Source organism: Cydia pomonella, chromosome 16, assembly GCF_033807575.1.
Source record: "Cydia pomonella isolate Wapato2018A chromosome 16, ilCydPomo1, whole genome shotgun sequence".
NCBI lineage: Eukaryota > Metazoa > Arthropoda > Insecta > Lepidoptera > Tortricidae > Cydia > Cydia pomonella.
Genome location: NC_084718.1, coordinates 8,644,848 through 8,663,635, shown reverse-complemented (window position 1 = coordinate 8,663,635; position 18,788 = coordinate 8,644,848). Strand labels below are relative to the sequence as shown.

Genomic DNA, 18,788 nt, shown 5'->3' with positions numbered 1-18,788 from the left:
ATCGTTATTTGACACTTTAATTACCTACATTTTATTAAATAGCAGGTGTGGAATGTCGATATCATAAAAATTAATAGGCTGCAATTTATCAATCTGAACCAGGTGACAATAACTTTGTCTTTTATGTATTTTTTATGATTATACATATAGTAGATAAGTATAAGGTGTAAGTAACGAGTGTGTAATGCTTAATATAATTAAAAAAAAAAGACAAAAAAAAACTATCATACATTTGTTATAATGCCATTTGATATAATATTATATGTAAATATTTAATTTTTATTATACATTTCTTTTGTTGTATTGTGATTTAATCTAAACTGTCATTGATATAATCCCAATTGTAATATAATTTTTAAGTAGTATTATATCCATCTTTTATAATGACTTTTGTTATATTATATTTTTGTATTATAACGTAATATTTTATATAATTTTATCAAGTATAAATACATATATTGTATAACATATTTTGTCATGTTTAATTTAATGTTAACATAAAGTTTACCATAATTTTTATAACAAATAGTACGCAGGCCGTATAACTAAGTACAGATTATCATCCCACCTAACCCAACCTAACCTATTTATTCAAAGTTTTTGATTATGCGGGGGCCGCAGTTTAAACCTACTAAACTAAACATTTTTGCGAGGTATTTTATTCTACGGGGGGTCAAAGTTCTAACTAAACCTAACCCTCCTTTTACTAGGTAGTTAGGTCCAAAATTTCGTTGTCATGTTTCTGAATACTCTGTCACTTGTATCTATGTCTTCTAACAAATAAATAAAAAAGTTGAGTCCTATTGTATGTCTTTCTAGTTTCTAGCTATAAATTATATTTTACATAAAAAATTATAAAACTTAATTTCATCTCATACAAGAAGCTGCCTTCCGTCAACTTTATTGGGGACAAAAAACAAGACAATGAAAAGAATTTTGACCCAGTTATTCGTTTGTGCTGAGTCGCAGTTCCAACCTAACCTAACCCATGTATGTCACTCATTATGCCATACAAATAATTATGTGATGTCACTTGCTAGAACCAATAATATGCTTTAGAGTATGTAATAACTATGGCAAAGTATATTAGACGAAGTGTAAATATACATTATGACCATTATACCAATAATAATATTATGTTTCCCGTTAATTAGGTATTACGGTAGTATACCATTTATTACGTATTCAAAATAACGATATATCAAACTATAATAAAGAAAAGTAATTATAAAAAATGTAGTTCACCCGTAAGTAACATTACAAGACAAATCTAACAAGCGCAATCAATCACCGAAATAGCCTAATCTTTCCGGCAAGTAGGTAAAATTGACTTGTAGAAGCTTTATTAATATCTAAATCTAAATATAATATCTAAATAAATTCCCGCAATATGAACTAACAATTTAATACGAGTAACTCAAATTCTTCATACTCAACTTTCCATTGGCATGACATCGTGCATAAGCATAACCTATCTCAACAACCTCCGCTATTATGAGTGGTATACTCGTATATGTATAGGATTTCCATAGACACACATCGATATGGCCTTCCACGTGCTCCAGTTATAGCCGATGGTAATGAAGTGGTTAGCATTGTTCCTGAGGATCACAGCTGACCCTGCGCGTGCACATAAATTAATTCATATGCGATGTAATTGTAGCAAACGTGGCGGTGATGTGAGCAGAGGTGTGCTGGGCATATTTTACAAGGCTAACTAATTCAAAATTCTTCGACCGGTCGGTCAGTCTACTAATTTATTATATGGTGTAAGATTGGCCTGATTTTGTTATATTTTCAAGTGATAGAATGTGAATTAGATCTGGATTAGTTATGGATCTGATCAAAAGTGATATTTTGTCATCCAAAACTGTTACTTACTTTGGATACTGACAGATCAGATTTAAAATTAATCCAGATCTAATTCAGAGCATCTTGTTATTAAAATAGAATACGCCTGTGAGTTGGTAAGTTCTAAAATAATACTAAAGTTTACTTTTTTTGAACGTTAACTCTATAAAACTAAATTTGTGTTTCCTATGTTTATATGAGGCAATGATTTATACAGTAAGATTTATACTAGATTTATATTATTGTGATTTTAATAGTAAGTATATTTATGTAGGTCAAAACTTTTAGACTGAATTTGGGGAATGATATAGTACTCGTATCGCTGGGACGTAGTTTTTCAAGCGTTTTTAAGGTAAAGGCATATATGAGTTTTTCTTGACTTGTCTTGTCTTGTCTTATGTTGTGAGGGAAAGGAAAGTCAAATTAGCATCAACTCTTTGAATGACCTTAACTCATTGTTTGTTTTTTACAATATGAAAAGGCTCGATCTAATCATAGGTATCTACTCTGCGTATCACAGCTCCATGGCCAATTGAATGACAACGAGTCCGATGTAGGTGATCCAGCTAGAGCTATCTGTTATACAAACGTGACGTTATGTGGTTATAAATTACTTACACGTTTAAATTACATATAAAGCTTACTATTTGTGACTTTTTCAACTAAAAGGTTGTCGATAAGGTTGATTTCAAATTGAAGCTTTATGGAAATAGCGCCTTATTGACAACCGACAATAAGTACCCATTTGGTGGAGAATGGCAAATTTCTGTATCAATATCAGTTTAGGTCATATTTAGGTTTGGGACTTTTGGATGCTCGCCGTGGTTCTAGAATCTACGGAGTCGCCATTATGTAGTAATATTTTTTCCAAGTCAAAGTGTAAAAATAAAATATTATATTAGATGTCATGATTTATGCTGTTATATCGATAATAAACACGTTATTATGACTGCAATTAATTTTATCATAAATCTATACTTTTCTATCTATCGGCCGAGGCGGCACGCTCAGGAGAGGATAACGCGCGCGCCACCTCAGCCGAGGCAAGTATATACTGGCCGGTTTGTGCGTGAGGAAATTGCCTCGCACGTATGCTCGCTCTGTGTGGACACGCCTATTATCAAAAACACAAGTCACTGTCACAGTTCACAGCTGACGGGATATGCATTATATAATTTATATATGATTTACTTAATTATGCATCCTCTTTGATACTTGTGTTGTGACTATTATACGGCTAAGCAATTTCTGATATAATTTAAAATGAATAGTTTAACGACTTGTGAAAGTGAGTCCTGGTTAGAGCGTATAAAGAGTTAAAATATGGTGAAGTCTTGTATATTTTGTTTTTTAAATTAGTTCGGAATTATTTTTTTATTGTTAACCATGTTAAAAGTATATCCCATCAAAATTGACAAGTCCCACGGTAAACTCAAGAAGGCTTGTGTTGCGGGTACTCAGACAACGATACGACTCAGGAACAAATACCTATGCTCACCACACAAATATATGCCCTTACCGGGATTGGAACCCAGGACCATCGGCTTTAAAGGCAGGGTCACTACCCACTAGGCCAGACCGGTTGTCAAATATATTCAATGTGAAAGGGCAAAACATCATCCAATCATTAACGCTCCGAAGCGTAGCGTAGTCATATCTCTATCACTCTTCCGTATTAGTGCGACAGATAGAGTTACGTTTCGTTCGCTACGAAGCGGTAATGATTGCCACGTTGGCTACGCACCCAGGTGTGCTAAAAAGTTACTATCAAAAACAATTTCACATAATAGCTCGCGGGAATACAATATGAATGTAACAATATTCCCGAGTACATTAAACACTACTATTTAACTAATGTAAAAAAGTTGATGTTGCGAACTAATCCTATAAAGGATAGATTAACCAGTACGATACTTGTAAGAGCTCCGTGAATACTAGTGTACCTAACCGTAACTACCCGATTCCCAGCACTAGTTTAATTTGCAAGTAAAGCAGTACTAGACAGGCCAAAGTAATTGAGCGAATGTATTTTTAAAACCGCAATTTAATGCTTCGCTCGTATCATTATAAATCTCAACAAGTAATGTTTATCGTGGCAAGATTGCGGGCAAGGCTGTCTCCTCCCTTGCTGTCGCAAGCCGTGATACATCTATTGATCGCCTATTACTTATGTACGCGTAATGACATATGTTCAGTTATGATATACTCGTAGAAGCAAATTGATATAGGTATGACCTCTGTTGTACCTATAATTTCCAGACATATCCTCTTGACTCGAGTGTTATTATAGTACCTAAATAAGTATGATGTTAGCCTTTTAATAGACGAGGTAGGTATCTGGTCTTTGTGACAATACTTATTATTATAAATAAGGAACTATAGTTCTGTGTTATCGATGATAAAAAAGTCATGCATAATTAATGCTTATTTAGGTTTTACTTTATGTTAAAAAAAATGTACTCGTATACACAATGGTTGGGATTCTTAATCAAGTTTGATATCATTAAAACGTGCGGGTATGTATTGTATGCTACAAACTAATTAGTTTCATGAAGTGCTTACCTAATATTGACTGTCACGATTTTCCGTTATCCTGCCGGAAGATCATTTGAAGGAGACATACCTACGAGTATATTCATTATTAAGCATTTGCAGTTATTGTATTTTGAATCACATACTTAGTTCTAAAGAATTAGGAACAATGAAAAATATCAAAATTCATTACACGCTAGATTAACACTTTTTCGTTGCTTGAAATTGTAATACAAAGGAAATAGAGCTAGTAGAAGTTACACTGGCAAAACATCTATCGTCATAGCGGCGGTTAAGTTTTTGTAACTCTCAATGTTACATTCGAGAACTTCTGTTTTGCCTTATGACATTTAGTCCACCATTATTGTGCAATAAAGTTTAAATAAATAAATGTTAGGAGTATTATTATATTTATGCAGTTAATTAGTGCTTTATATAACTAACAGAATTGACCCATAATATTTGTGATAGAATTCGCGTGAAACAACTAGTGTCTGCGTTGCACCATATTCATGTATAGTCACGTCCTTATATTGCGTAGGTATATTTTAACATATTAGTTTATGGCAGTAAGTCGAGCACGTAGGTACGAGTATGTAAATCGGTCAGTAGCCGGGTTATCAGTGGTCGTTCTGGCCATCATAATTGTATGCCATTAGAACATCTGTGCCCATAACGAGACCAGATTCAGTGTTGTACATATCGTAACTATGTATAGACTGATTTATGTTGACGTGAAACCCGACAATTATCCTTAAGCTGGTGATGATTTGAGTGCAATCATTAATGTGATGGTATAACGCTACTTTATTATTTACTACCTAATGAATAAGTAAAACTTAGGACACGTAATTTACTACGTAAATTGAACGTAATATTGACGACCGATCTGGCCTAGTGGGTAGTGACTCTGCCTATGAAGCCGATGGTCCCGGGTTCAAATCCTGGTAAGGGCATTTATTCGTGTGATGAGCATGGATATTTGTTCCTGAGTCATGAGTGTTTTCTATATATTTAAGTATTTATACATATTGATATATTATATATATCGTTGTCCTCGTGTAAGCCTTATTTACTGTGGGACTTAGTCAATTTGTGTAATAATGTCCTATAATATTTATTTATTATTTATATTAAATATTTAACCCTATCTTTACTCTAAAATGTTTTGAGCAATGTGATTTTGTAAACATGCATTACAAGCGAAAAAAATATAATTTTGTATGGCAAAGTTTAAATACTACTAGGAATTTATTTAAATTACAGAGGTAAAAATACTCAGGATGCAATAATCAAACAAGAAAAGAGAAATTTTGGCGGAGATTGAAGCTTGCAAGGGTTACAAACAGTGAAGGTAAAGTTGCGGTCTCAATCTCAATCGTAACGAACAATTAAGTGGAGGAATCGCAATCCAGCGGTCGATCAGACACATTACCGCCGACCTTCGGGTTCAATGGCGCGCCAATGAGCGCCGCGGCACCCGCGGGCTGTCATTAGGGCCTATCGGGCCCTATCGCCGGCCATTCGGAGGGTTGTAATAGAGCAGGTATAATAGCTGGACTCGATGCGGGTCAAGATCTTCATGCAATGTAATGGGTGCTCAGGTATTCATGTCGGTAGCCGTTGATTTGCATGCACTGTGCAGATAGAGTGTGCGGATAGCCAAATTGAGTTTGTTATCGGATATCATCGGGCGCCTACTGGGCATGAGCGTTTCTAATGCTTCCCCATCTGATCTGCTTTCTGTATCTTTGTGGGGTCATTGGACCCATCCAAATTCCTATCGATCATCGCTTATTGTTCTATAAAAGCAATTATTTAATTTCTACATTGACATTGTCCTCAGTATAGTTATAAATTGCAGCCATTGTTCACGTTAAGACTTTTATTAATGTTAACAAATGGTTGGAAGGTTTACAAACATTGTTAAAATGAGGATGGGTGACAATTATTATTGAAAGCGTGTTGCGACACACTATATTTCTAAACGCAAATTAACAATGACAAATGTTTACAATGCTGCCCACATTCGGTTTCCGCAGGCCTTGGCATTAGTTCCAAATGTCAGGCAGATTCCTGAGGATGATATGGATGTGGCAGCCGATTGTTAAGTGCTAATGCTCCTACAGACGACACTTCTATCGATGAACAATAAATCGTTGGAGCGAGCCGCTTGTCAAGCGAAATATTGCGCTTGTCAATTATTTGAACGATAACGAACGAAAATAAATAGCTACTCAAATTCTGGATGACCTTTTCATAACATAATAGGTAAGATAAGAGTAGTTCTGTATTAAATTAAGTGATATCGCTTCGTTAGAATTGAAGAAATCGAACACTAAATTGATGTACATTTCTTTAAACTTAATTTAATGAAAAATGATTTGAAGTAATTTGAAGGGCCTCCTAACCTAGTTTCCTAGGTAGTGACCCTGCATATGAAGCAGCAGGTCCCGGGTTCGAATCCCCATAATCCACTATGCCCAGTGTATTTATCATTGTGAATGTTATCTATGTATCTAAGTAACTATTTATGTATTCATCTATATGAGTATCTACCTACGTATATCGACGCCTTGTGCCCATAGTGCAAGCTTTGCTTGCTCTTATTATTATTACCTAACTTAGTAATATTTATTAGAAAGTTTGTAATGTTGTTTATCTATTTCTAATAGGTACGAACAATTTGGCAACTGTTGCAATAACTTCCTCCCGATCTTTACCCATCCCATAAAAATCCCTTGACATTGAATAGACTATCAATTTCTCAATCGTTGACAAGTGTATCAGGATGGTTCCAATTGGGTATCAGTACTAAACTGGCAATTTTACAAGTAATTACTTTACGAAGATCAATGCAAATTCTGGAACGGATGGTCGGACCGTGTATGGGCCTCATTAAGAGGGAAATAAAAAGTGTAGCATGTTTACCTTTTGCGTTTATATAGGAATGCGTTTTTAATTAATAAGTGGCTTTCAATGATAACACCATTGTCATTGTCATTAGATATCCTATCGCATGGTCTTGTAGACCACAATACCAATAAAGCGTTTTGAAGCTGCAGCTGGTGCAGAGAGAGCTTACTACGTTAGGTTAGGAGGGTTATTCCATTACGTAACAATTTCAGATATTTAGTATACACATGTGGCGCTCTGCAACGGCAACATACGCCATAAGAAATGTCTAAAAGTTATTCTTTAGGGTTCCGTACCTCAAAAAGAAAAAACGGAACCCTTATAAGATCACTTTGTTATTGGTCCGTCCGTCCGTCCGTCTGTCTGTCTGTCTGTCTGTCAAGACCCTTTATCTCGGGAACGCTTGGAGATATCGAGTTGATATTAAAAGCATATACTCCGGTCCAAAGTCCCTTAAAGCTGTGAAAAAAATAAAACGTAAAAAATTATACGGCCGTTTATGCCGCAAAAAACGTATACATATTTCTACACTCTCAAGGGAATCAAAATTTATAGGGTACTACCCGTTGACCTAGAATTGTGAAATTTGGCAAGTAATTAATATTGTCTTACACTACAAGTACAGGGAAAAATCTGAAAAACTATAAATATTGGAAAAAATAATTAAATTTGTACGGAACCCTCGGTGGACGAGTTTGACTCGCACCTTTTCTTAATATCTCGTCAGTGGCAATCAAGCATACGGCACGTCTGATAGTAAGCGGTTACCGTAGCCTATGGACATCTGCAACTCTAGTGGTGTTACGTGAGCGCATGGGGTGTGTTTATTATGGAACTTTTCAACAGCAGTTTATATGATTTATCGATATTTAAACTTCACTGTGAACGGGGCATGTTGCGCACATTTGAGTTCGACCCCTTTGTAACAGTGGGTCTTAGAAAAAACAAATCTACTGAATTCAATAGAATATTGGCGAAACGGCTGGTGGATGGGACCGGGGATAAGAGAGCTGGCAGCTTCCTCGCCCAACGCTTGAGCATAGCGATCCAGCGAGGAAATGCTGCCAGCATCCTCGGTACCTTGCCACGGGGGCCCATTTTAGATTTAGATTTTTAGTTTTATATAGTAGTTTTAGTTTAGTTAATTGTATTACTTATATAAATTTTTTTATTAACTTGTCAATAAATTAATATTATAGAATACTTATTTCAGACAAAATGTCATCGGGCAATATTCGTGTTTTGTGCATTAATAAACAGCAAAATGTTCTCAAGTAACAAAAGTCAGATGTACACATAATTTACCTCGATATTGAGGTAAGTTGAGCATGGGTACCGGGTAAGATGGACAAGGACAAAATATACACGATGTACTTAACAAAAATAGTCAAAAACATTTTTTGTTTTACATTTTCCTAATCATAACACGATACCGAATAATGCCCTTAAATGGACCCCCACTAGTTTTGTTACATCCTGTTTGAGAAAATATTTGAACATAATTTTGGAAAGTTGTTTAAGTAACGAATTTGTGTGCAATTAGTAAGAGCAAGCAATATTGATTACAAAAAAAAAAAACGTTCTTTGGCGTTTTTCTCCATAACTAACAATAAACATCAGCTAAATAATATTCATTAATAAATTCCATGGATCAACTAGCCCCGTCACAATTGTCCCCTATTCTTTTTATTATTATTATTATTTATTTATTATTAACATAAAATCATACATCTCAAACAGGTACGGAGTCCCACAAAACAGTTTACACGGTTTGACTGTGGGATCGTGCAGTCTCTACTCTCTTATATTTATATTTATATTACAATGAGATTCGTTTCTATATGCTTAATAATTATTTTATGCAGTTTACAAGGTAACTACGCAGCTTTTTACCAAACTTAACTTTATTGGCTTCCTGTCTGATGTCAGAGGGCAGGCTGTTAAATATATAGGGTAGGCGTTTATGGAGACCCTCGGTACGACAAACTTGCCCGCAGACACCGACCTGGTTCCACAAACATCGTTACGGTGTAACTGGGTGTGCTCTCGACTGCCATGGTTATTAAACACTATTAAATATTTATGCTTAAGGCTTACCGGAAGAATGTTACAAATTTTGAACAAATTTCTATAATCTTTTTTATTTTTATCTTTAGTTTTATTACTAACTAACAGTTTTAGGAATCTTACTTGCATACTTTCTAATTTGTTTAAGTTAGTTTTAGTTGTCAATCCGTAACAGTCAAGAGCATAACCAATTATAGATTCAACTAATGATACATATAAATACTTTAGGATATGCAAAGGAACTTTAATCCTGTGTTCTTACAATAAATAAATTGTAATAATATTTTATTACAATTGATTTAAAACACCAAATTTAACGCACATCTTATTAATAAATAGATAAATTAAGACCAGAGATGTGCGAGGATACGTTGCGAGGGATGTGTTTGTTAATAACCCATAGTATCACTACACGCTGAGCGAGGAAAACAAAACGAAGTGATTCTATTGGTTCTTAACAAACACATCCTTCGCTACGCATGACTCAATGTACCTATTACCTATTGCAATTGTTCACGCAGATCTATGAGAAGTTATACTTAACCTCAATACTTTGACGTATACCTATAAGTGCATACAAATATAAATCATTCCTAGGTATCATCATCTCGTGCACCACATAAGGAACTTGCGATGGGCCAATGTTGACCTTCACCATTCTCATATTTTAGTAATTTAATGTTCCAGCCTGGCATATATTGGGTCCTATATTTTTCAGTTGCTTAACTTAGCCGACTGCTCAACATGCTCCGCTCTACCCTACCTATACATTCTGAAACTTAATTGAAAAGATAACAACACAATGCTTTGTTGACCGCGTACATTGTCAGACACAATTAACGAAACACAATGGGCAATAAGCATCGGTTAAATTGATATTTACAGATATCGATTAGAAATAGGAAGACGGTAAATATCCGTTGTATGGGGCATTACAGTGTAAAGTGCCGTAAAGTGCGGGAAAGCTCGCCGGCAGATGGCGGTAATGTACGGCTCACAATGGCGTGGGGGCGGCGCGCTCCTGCGCACCGTACCCTATTGATTTGCTACCGACCCGGGAGAATATCAGATAAATTCGTGTTTGTACTTTGCTTACAATTTATGAACGGTTTCCATTGAGTTTTGCTAATTAAGAAATTGTATTACTCGTAGTTAGTCGTTTGTTAGGTTATAACCTATTCAGTCGTTATGTACCTATTTATAGTCGTGTATTTTGCATGCACGACTTAGGTACGTGGTACATTCTATTAAATTGAAGTGTTAAGGGTTTTCTTGTTACCTACTTTAAATGGATGGATTTGATAGTAATGTAATAAAATGTAATGAAAAACCACATACGTACCACACACCGTACCATTTGACGACATAGTTACACATGGATTACGAATAGGTGATGTACCTACAATTCTTTAAATTATAAATAATCATATCAAAGCGCATTAACGTTTTTGTTACATCAAAGTGTGCGATCTCCTTTTATATGTTTAATCGATAATCTGAGCGAAGCGAGAACCGGCTCACTTCCTGTTTGATCAGAAATAATGCTATTTTTCAATTTAAAATTTGTCATGATACACATTACATATAGGAGCGAAAATGAGTGATTTATCAATAGCAAAAATTAATTGAAACTCTTAATCTTGAGAACTCGTTAGGTGTGATGTAAATTATCTGTAAAGAATTATGGCTTATTTAAAACACAAGGTTTCATTTAATTCTCGCGACAAGAGCTTCTGTATATGACTAATTCATTATTGATGAATTAAAAATGTTTATTCAATTAGTATTTGGTGCTTTTAAGACTATTAATATATTGTAGGTGGTCAGTCAAATCGTCTCGAAGGGAGGTGGACGAAAACTGTCATTTCGTTTATTTTATCACATTTCAATCTGGGAACACTCAAGTAAAAAAAAAATGCTGTTCCGTTGGTTTAAAATGTGTAAAAATGTTCTTTCAAACAATTTTTGCGTTTTCATTTTAATTAATGATAGGTCATTAAATAGGTACCTAACACTAAATAATCAAAATATACGAGCAATTTTTATAAAAAAAATAACATATCGCGGCGTGGAACAAAGCACGGTATCGAGATATTCTTATACAATTGACGTCCACTGTACCTCTTAAATTGAAACAGATCGCACGACACCAAACTACGCATAACAAGATTGCGTCACCTTCCCAAAATGGTGAAGTTAATCACGCGCAATTCGAGCAGAAGCGACGGAAGACTTTCTCCGAAGGAAGCTCCAGGACCGACGCCATTATGCCTTTCGCGGAGCGCACCTGCTTTACATACTGATCTTGCCTATCCGGAAAGCGTGCACTAATTCCGAGAGATGGACGATTCTATCGATATACTTTACTTTTAGCTGTAGTTTATACGCAATACTCTGATCTTTGCAACAATTCTAGGAATGTATTACGAGTATTTGGTTATAACTTAACAGTTTTTTATTTATAACTTTAGTTGTAGTTTTATTTTTTATTATTTTCCCTTTTTCAGTTTTAGGTTTAAGTATGTACTTTTGTTAAAGGTAGGTATATTTTAAGGTAGACTTATTTTTATATTCTTAAAAAAGCATGTAATATTAATCATTAACAGATTAAATACTTCATTATATTGTTTTGATTGTATAGTAAAATACGTAAAATGTGGTGGTTTTATTATTTGGTTGTATTCTATTTGCTGTTATTAAAATACATTATTATTCTGTTTTACCTACTTTTGATATCAACTTTTGCATATCACGGATTAGAAAAATACGGTACGTATTGCGAGAAATAATGATTCGAAATGCAATGTACCACGAAGTCATAAGTACGGAAGGGAAACTTGCCTTAACATCAGACGCCTCTCTAATATCGACCAGTTAGTTGGTCGACAATAGTTATTTTTTCTTGTTTTGTGGTTCTAGGGAGACCTATAATAAAAGGATTGAACTGCTACAATAATTGTAATAAATATTGCTATAATGTCCTTATTAGGTGCTTTCTTATAATTTTATAATAATCACGTACGACAAATGTGTTATATGTACATATGTTTTGTACCGGTAGGGTAAGTAATAAAATAAAACGAGCAATATAGAGTTAATGTTATGATTTCCAAGATGAAATGGCGTATATGGATGGTAGTTATAATGCTATGAAAATTTAGTTCCGTTGGCTGCAGTTGTCGACCGTCGATAAATCGGCAATCCCTACACAAACCAGTGTCGAGTGCAGACGATGTGCCGAAGATGTCAGTAACCATTAACGGTAATACGGCTTTTTGTTAGTATCGTACCGATATAGTGTTTTACGATCAACCGAGAATAACTAGATCTACGATAAAGTAATATTAAACATTTTTTTATAGTGCAAGGTTGTCAACGAAGGTAATTTATGTGTGCAACTAAAATTTTATCGCCACCAATGCTCTTTTTGCGGCAGTTACTCGGCCTTTAATGTATCATTTAAGTCATAGAAGCTTTTTTTAAACTTTCATGTCATGAATACAAAATACATTTCAGTTGCGAGGTACCCCTTATGTCATCCTGACGAGGCTCCATTAAAATTCTACACCACCATAGCACACTAATTAAAATGGTACTATAAAAAATATATCTGACAACGTGTTTGTTTGTTAATTTAAATCCGGGAAATCGATCATGAAGTTGTACTAGGAAATATTTTTGACATTGGGACCACACACGCGAAGACATCATTACTTCCAGCCGATGAAATCAGAGCCCTGGGCATGCCATCTCCGTGGCCCCGGCGTGTCATTACGGAGAAGAAACCGAGGGGCGTGGCGGTTCAACGCCGAATGGCTCCGATCTCATTTCAGAAGGGCACAATACCCCAGAAAGCATACGAAAAATTCTTGCACTCAATAATTTAAGCGAAACTTTCTTTATCATAAACTCAGACCTACCACACATACTTAAATTACACAAACGTGATTTCGTCTTCGTCCCATATTTCATTTATTGAGGAAGATACGTAGTTACTGAAAATAATTAATGAACGATTAACGACGAAACTTTCATGAAACATAGACGTATTAAAGCTACTCGTTGTGGATGGAACAATCTTTAAACATTTATGAAATAAATAATAAATAAATTAATAAATATAATAGGACATTATTACACAAATTGACTAAGTCCCACAGTAAGCTCATGAAGGCTTGAGTTGTGGGTACTTAGACAACGATATATATAATATATAAATATTTATAAATACTTAAATACATAGAAAATACCCATGACTCAGGAACAAATATCTGTGTTCATCACCAGGATTTGAACCCGGAACCATCGGCTTTATAGGTAGGGTCACTACCCACTAGGACAGACTGGTCGTCGAAAAGAGCGTACTCGTCATTAAAAAAAAGAAACATGTCGAGTAATCCTCGATTAAAAAATGTGCGTGACCCGTATTAATATATTCAATTACTATTTGCTTTGCTGTGTATGCTTAACCCAGCATTACTAATAAATAACGTATTTTTTACAAGCTTTTATTTAGTTTCACCTGTCCGGTTGTTTGTCGGTCTGTAATCAAATCTTGCAAGTTAAATTTGACCCACTTCCCGGTTTCCAATAAAGCTGAAAATTTGCATACATATGTAAGTCGGTTGACAATGCAATATTATGGTACCATCGGGCTGATTTGATGATGGAGACAGGAGGTAGCCACAGGAACTTTGTGATAAAACAACGCAACCTAATTGTGCTTGGGTTTTTAGAATTGTATCGATGAGTATTAGTTGCCTGTGGAAAGAAAAGTACAGTCAGCGATAAAAGCTTGTACCAAAAATGAAATTTTTGCCAAAAACTTATTTTACAGTACATATCGTACTACTTTTCCGCACTAGTGCGTAAATTAGCACATTATGTAACTATGTCGAAAATTTAAAGGGCTATATGTACTGTAGGACGTTGTACAATACATGTGCGAATAGGTTACTCACTATTTCCTATTTTTCGCAATTGTATCGTAAATAACTATTTCGATATGTCGGTGGCCGATTTTAAAATCCCGCCGATCATAAAGTTCCTGTGTAATGTTTTGATAGTAGTCACATTAAATCAATAGACAGGTAAAGTAGGTTCGTTAGGTTGCTTCAGATGCTTGAAGGGCAAACTTTGCAGAAATAGGATCCCGCGTAGCGGGGCTCCGTCGACCCAGGGAACGAGACAATTTTGTTCGCGTTTCACGATATGCCTGGAAATTTCATGATCTACTGGATTTTACAATCGGCCGCCGACAGATATATAATTATTGCTAAGTATCTAGAATTGCAGTGACTATATCGCATCTTCGCACCTTACGACAGTTATTAATGCATGAGAACGCAGTACAGCGTATAGTCGGGAATATGAGAAATGGTTGCAAAACGATTCGTGGACATAATTCGATTTCACAGGCTGGTTAATTACGATTAGAGGATCGATGCATCGTCGCCGGACTGGTTCCACTGGAGAAACTGACCAGCGCTCCTCAACCATTTGGAGCGAATACATTTTCCGATATGTATTAAAATTTATGTATTATTGAACTTATTTTTGTAATAATAACCTTTTCTGAGGCATCTCGTGGATGGTGGTCGTTGAGGTTGTATTTACCTGAAAAACAAATACATATGATTAATCTTTTATAACTGTAATACAACAAGTAATTGCAAACAATATAACCATAATGACGACCGGTCTGGCCTTGTTGGTAGTGACCCTGCCTATGAAGCCGATGGTCCCGGGTTCAAATCCTGGTAAGGGCATTTATTCGTGTGATGAGCATGGTTATTTGTTCCTGAGTCATGGGTGTTTTCTATGTATTTAAGTATTTATAAATATTTATATATTATATATATCGTTGTCTAAGTACCCTCAACACAAGCCTTATTGAGCTTACTGTGGGACTTAGTCAATTTGTGTAATAATGTCCTATAATATTTATTTATTTATTATTTATTTATTTATTTATAATCTTCAAAAAAATCGTTTATTATGGGAAAATTATGGCAAAGGTTACCTTCACACGTTAGCGGCAAGTACTGAACTTGTATTTTTTATATAGGTGTTGTAGCCAGATCTAAGAATTGCTTATTTCATGATGTGGCCAACCGATCATTTCCTGAAATCCACATCATGAAATAATCAAACCTAACCTAATCAAAAAATGAAGGACTCAAATCTAAAATGATATTTCATGAAATGATCAAATTCTATGCTTTAAATACGACACATGCATTACTTACCTATGTACTTACGTTTTTCTTATTGCTATTATAAATATATACTCAGGGTACTGGAACCTAATAACTAATAACCTAAACACTTTCAAGTGCAGCTATACTTATATATTTCAGTAAAACCTGGCTTATTATATAAATTGTTTGGAAAGGTTGGTGACAACATCAACACGGTGATTTCTCCGCACACGGTCGGTCGCTGCGGACACTCGCTCTTGTTAGATGTCTCGGAGGTCCATCGGCGCGCGCGACGCTTTTCACTCGCGCATGCGCACGTAACCCGGCGATACAGATGCATAATTGGACGAAGTGTTGCAGAATATCCTAGCTTAAGGCGAATAGCCGTTGTGGAGCTTTTATTTTTGGAAGCTTAAGGTCTTAATCCTTCATTGTTTCAATCTATATTGTTTGGTAAAAATGACCACATTTAGGGAATTTAAAGTAAAAATTCGTTGTAAGACTTTTTAGATCCATTTTACTGTTCTCTTTTCATTAAACCCTTTTCCGAAAACTTCTTTTCATTAAAGCCTTTTCATAGTCCTAAAATAACCTGCAAAAGAAAAAAAATAGGAAAAGATGTTTTACAAACACCAAACAACTAAAAAAGTCTTACAACGATGTTTTTAGTTTTAAAATCCCTAACGCTCCTTCACTATACTTGATTTATATCGAGTCTATAAGTTTAAAAAAACTTTTTACTTTATCAGTATTTTTAAGTACGTTACCATCGATGCTATTACTGTTCACCTTAAATATGTATTCCAACCAAGATATTTTGATTACGGTGGACTGGTCCAGAGCTATAATAGAGGAAATGAATACTAGATCTGTGGGAGGGCAATATTGAAGAATGGGGGCAGATTCGTATAGACTACTGAAAGATAAGTTCAAGGATGAGATAAACAATGACCTGAAAGTGAAAATAGTAAGCCCATACTCTTAATTTCACGTACGATACCTAATCGATCGTAAATTGCTGTATAGGTACTATGTAGTAGTAGTTTGGCGTGTAAATAAATACCTACTCGTTTCACGCGCTAGAAACACGTTCGCAATTTAATTAATCCATTTAGCGAAATTCGTCGAAATAAATCAAAGGCGTTTAATCGTCGAAACTAGGATAAATTGTAGGTGATGTAAAACGTAAGTCTGGATAACAACATAATTGGTCCGACGACGCGCGTCGCCGCGGCACTCACTCTGCCAGCTATTTATATTGGCAGCTAATGCACTATGAATTACCGTGTTTAACATATCATTTTATGGCAACCGAGCCGCCTGTTAAAATATCATTTGCTTCAATTCTTTTTGTGGCCGTTGAAGCCTGCGGTCGGAGTCGCGTGGCTACTTTTTGCCTCCCGCGTGCGAAGGATATTGAGTGCCTATTAGTATAAACACTGCACATTTTATATCCCCCGTGTGACGTGAGACAGCAGACTTTGAAACAAATCAATTAACTGACAGTGACCACCCATTGTCTTTGATTCAGTTGTCTCGTTAAGGCACCCGGTACTGCGAGAAAAACGGACCACTGTCAAATTTATGTGTACCATTAAGTTCTTTGTCGCGACCCGTGAATATTCAGAGTGCGGTATTTTAACGAAACTTTAATTTGAGCTAAAACGTTTAAATCGAAAAGGTTTCCGAAGAAATTCGCCACCGCAAATGAGATACCTTTCATTGGTCGCCTCATTATGAACGCTGTTTTTCAGCTCTAATTTAATTGGACGCATAAATTTGATTGCGATTTATTCGCTTTTTCATTGTGCGATATGTAATTGCTGGTAATTGAAGTGGTATTTATAAGGACCAATTAAAAGTTGTCGAGTTGCGGAGGTGAAATTTGCTATGCGGGAATCGTCCGCAAAGTGGGTCCATCAATATTGCTTGGCACGCATCCGGCGACGCGCGCAGGGCAGCCGCGATTTAAAATTAATAATGTTTCAAGCGTGATATACATTTTGCGCAAGGCACTTCCCGCCTCGCGCTGGCGTATAATGTTGGTTTCGAGCGATAGTTAAACGGTATGCCTATGCGCAAGTTTACATAATCAAGATGCTGTCGTTACAAGGCTATTATTAAATTAATAAAACTAATTCTATATTTCTCCAATTTACGTAGCATATGAACGCCTGCAAGTGGAGGTACTTCCTCTAGTTAGGCTCTGCTCCGGGTCTGGAACGACATCCGCTATGCTGTGCCCTATCACATAAAGTGTGATGACATTCACAGTGCCCATACCTCTCCTTCGTTTTTATTATCATAAGTTATGTACCTACATTAATAATAAACAATATACACGGTGTTACATGAGGAAACCGAAAGATTTTGACAGTGTATTACTGATCACATTAAGAGACTAAAATATCATGTAAACTTTTCTGGGTTTCGCCTAGTTTCAGAGTTAATACCAATGTAAAAAAAAAACATCTTATCGTAACTTAGTGCAAAACGCCTTTTTGATCGCGATGATGCCATTACGGGGCGTAGTCGAAATATCCTTATTGATGATGTCAAAAAGTGACAAGTAACCTTTGCAAGAACTAGGTTTTACAAAAAAAAATAGTATAAAAATTATTTTTCAGTGCCAGTTTTACGATAACATTAACTTTTTATGTACAAATACGTTCAAAATTTGAAAAAAAAAACAAAAAAATTTTTTTTTTCGCGAAATTTAGTGAAACTCATATAACATTTTTTCCGTCTTTTGGTTTCAGAAATACGTGGTTAAAATCTTTCGGGTTCCTCGTTAGCACCGTGTATAAACAGTAATAAATAGCTTTGGTGACATTATCTACTATAAATATTATCAATATTATCATACTATTATCGAACAATACCTAAGGTGTTTAATATGACTAAATGTTCCATCATTTAACAGTTTCCAGTGCATTGTATTTCTTACACTAGCTCTTCAATTCAGGAGGCAAATTCGACTACATTTAAGGACTGTTGGAGACATCGTGTAGTGAGCATATGCTACACAGCGAGCTACATAAAGTTTTGCTATTCGCAGCCATACAACATTGATACGATGAACTACCAAAAATAAATTGGTATACCGTTCGAGTGTGTGTCTGTGTTACTTACCTATGGCAAGACTGTAGCTACTGATAAATTTACTATGCGTATTAATTCGCAAGACTGTACTGATAAATTTACGAATCAAGGAAATGCCTT

General features: G+C 35.4%; 1 protein-coding gene across 2 annotated transcripts in view; it reads right to left on the bottom strand.

Annotated features, from left to right (window-relative positions):
• Positions 1-18,788, bottom strand: part of LOC133526117 (transcription factor hamlet-like) — a 115,148-nt gene that overhangs the window by 13,495 nt on the left and 82,865 nt on the right. The window contains exon 1 of one of the 2 annotated variants that reach the window (XM_061862595.1): positions 14,936-15,354. The exons of the other annotated variant lie outside the window; for it this stretch is intronic. The gene's annotated coding sequence lies outside the window, so the exon portion shown is untranslated. Of the gene's footprint in view, positions 1-14,935; positions 15,355-18,788 lie in introns of those variants that run through there. 2 annotated transcript variants of the gene reach the window in all.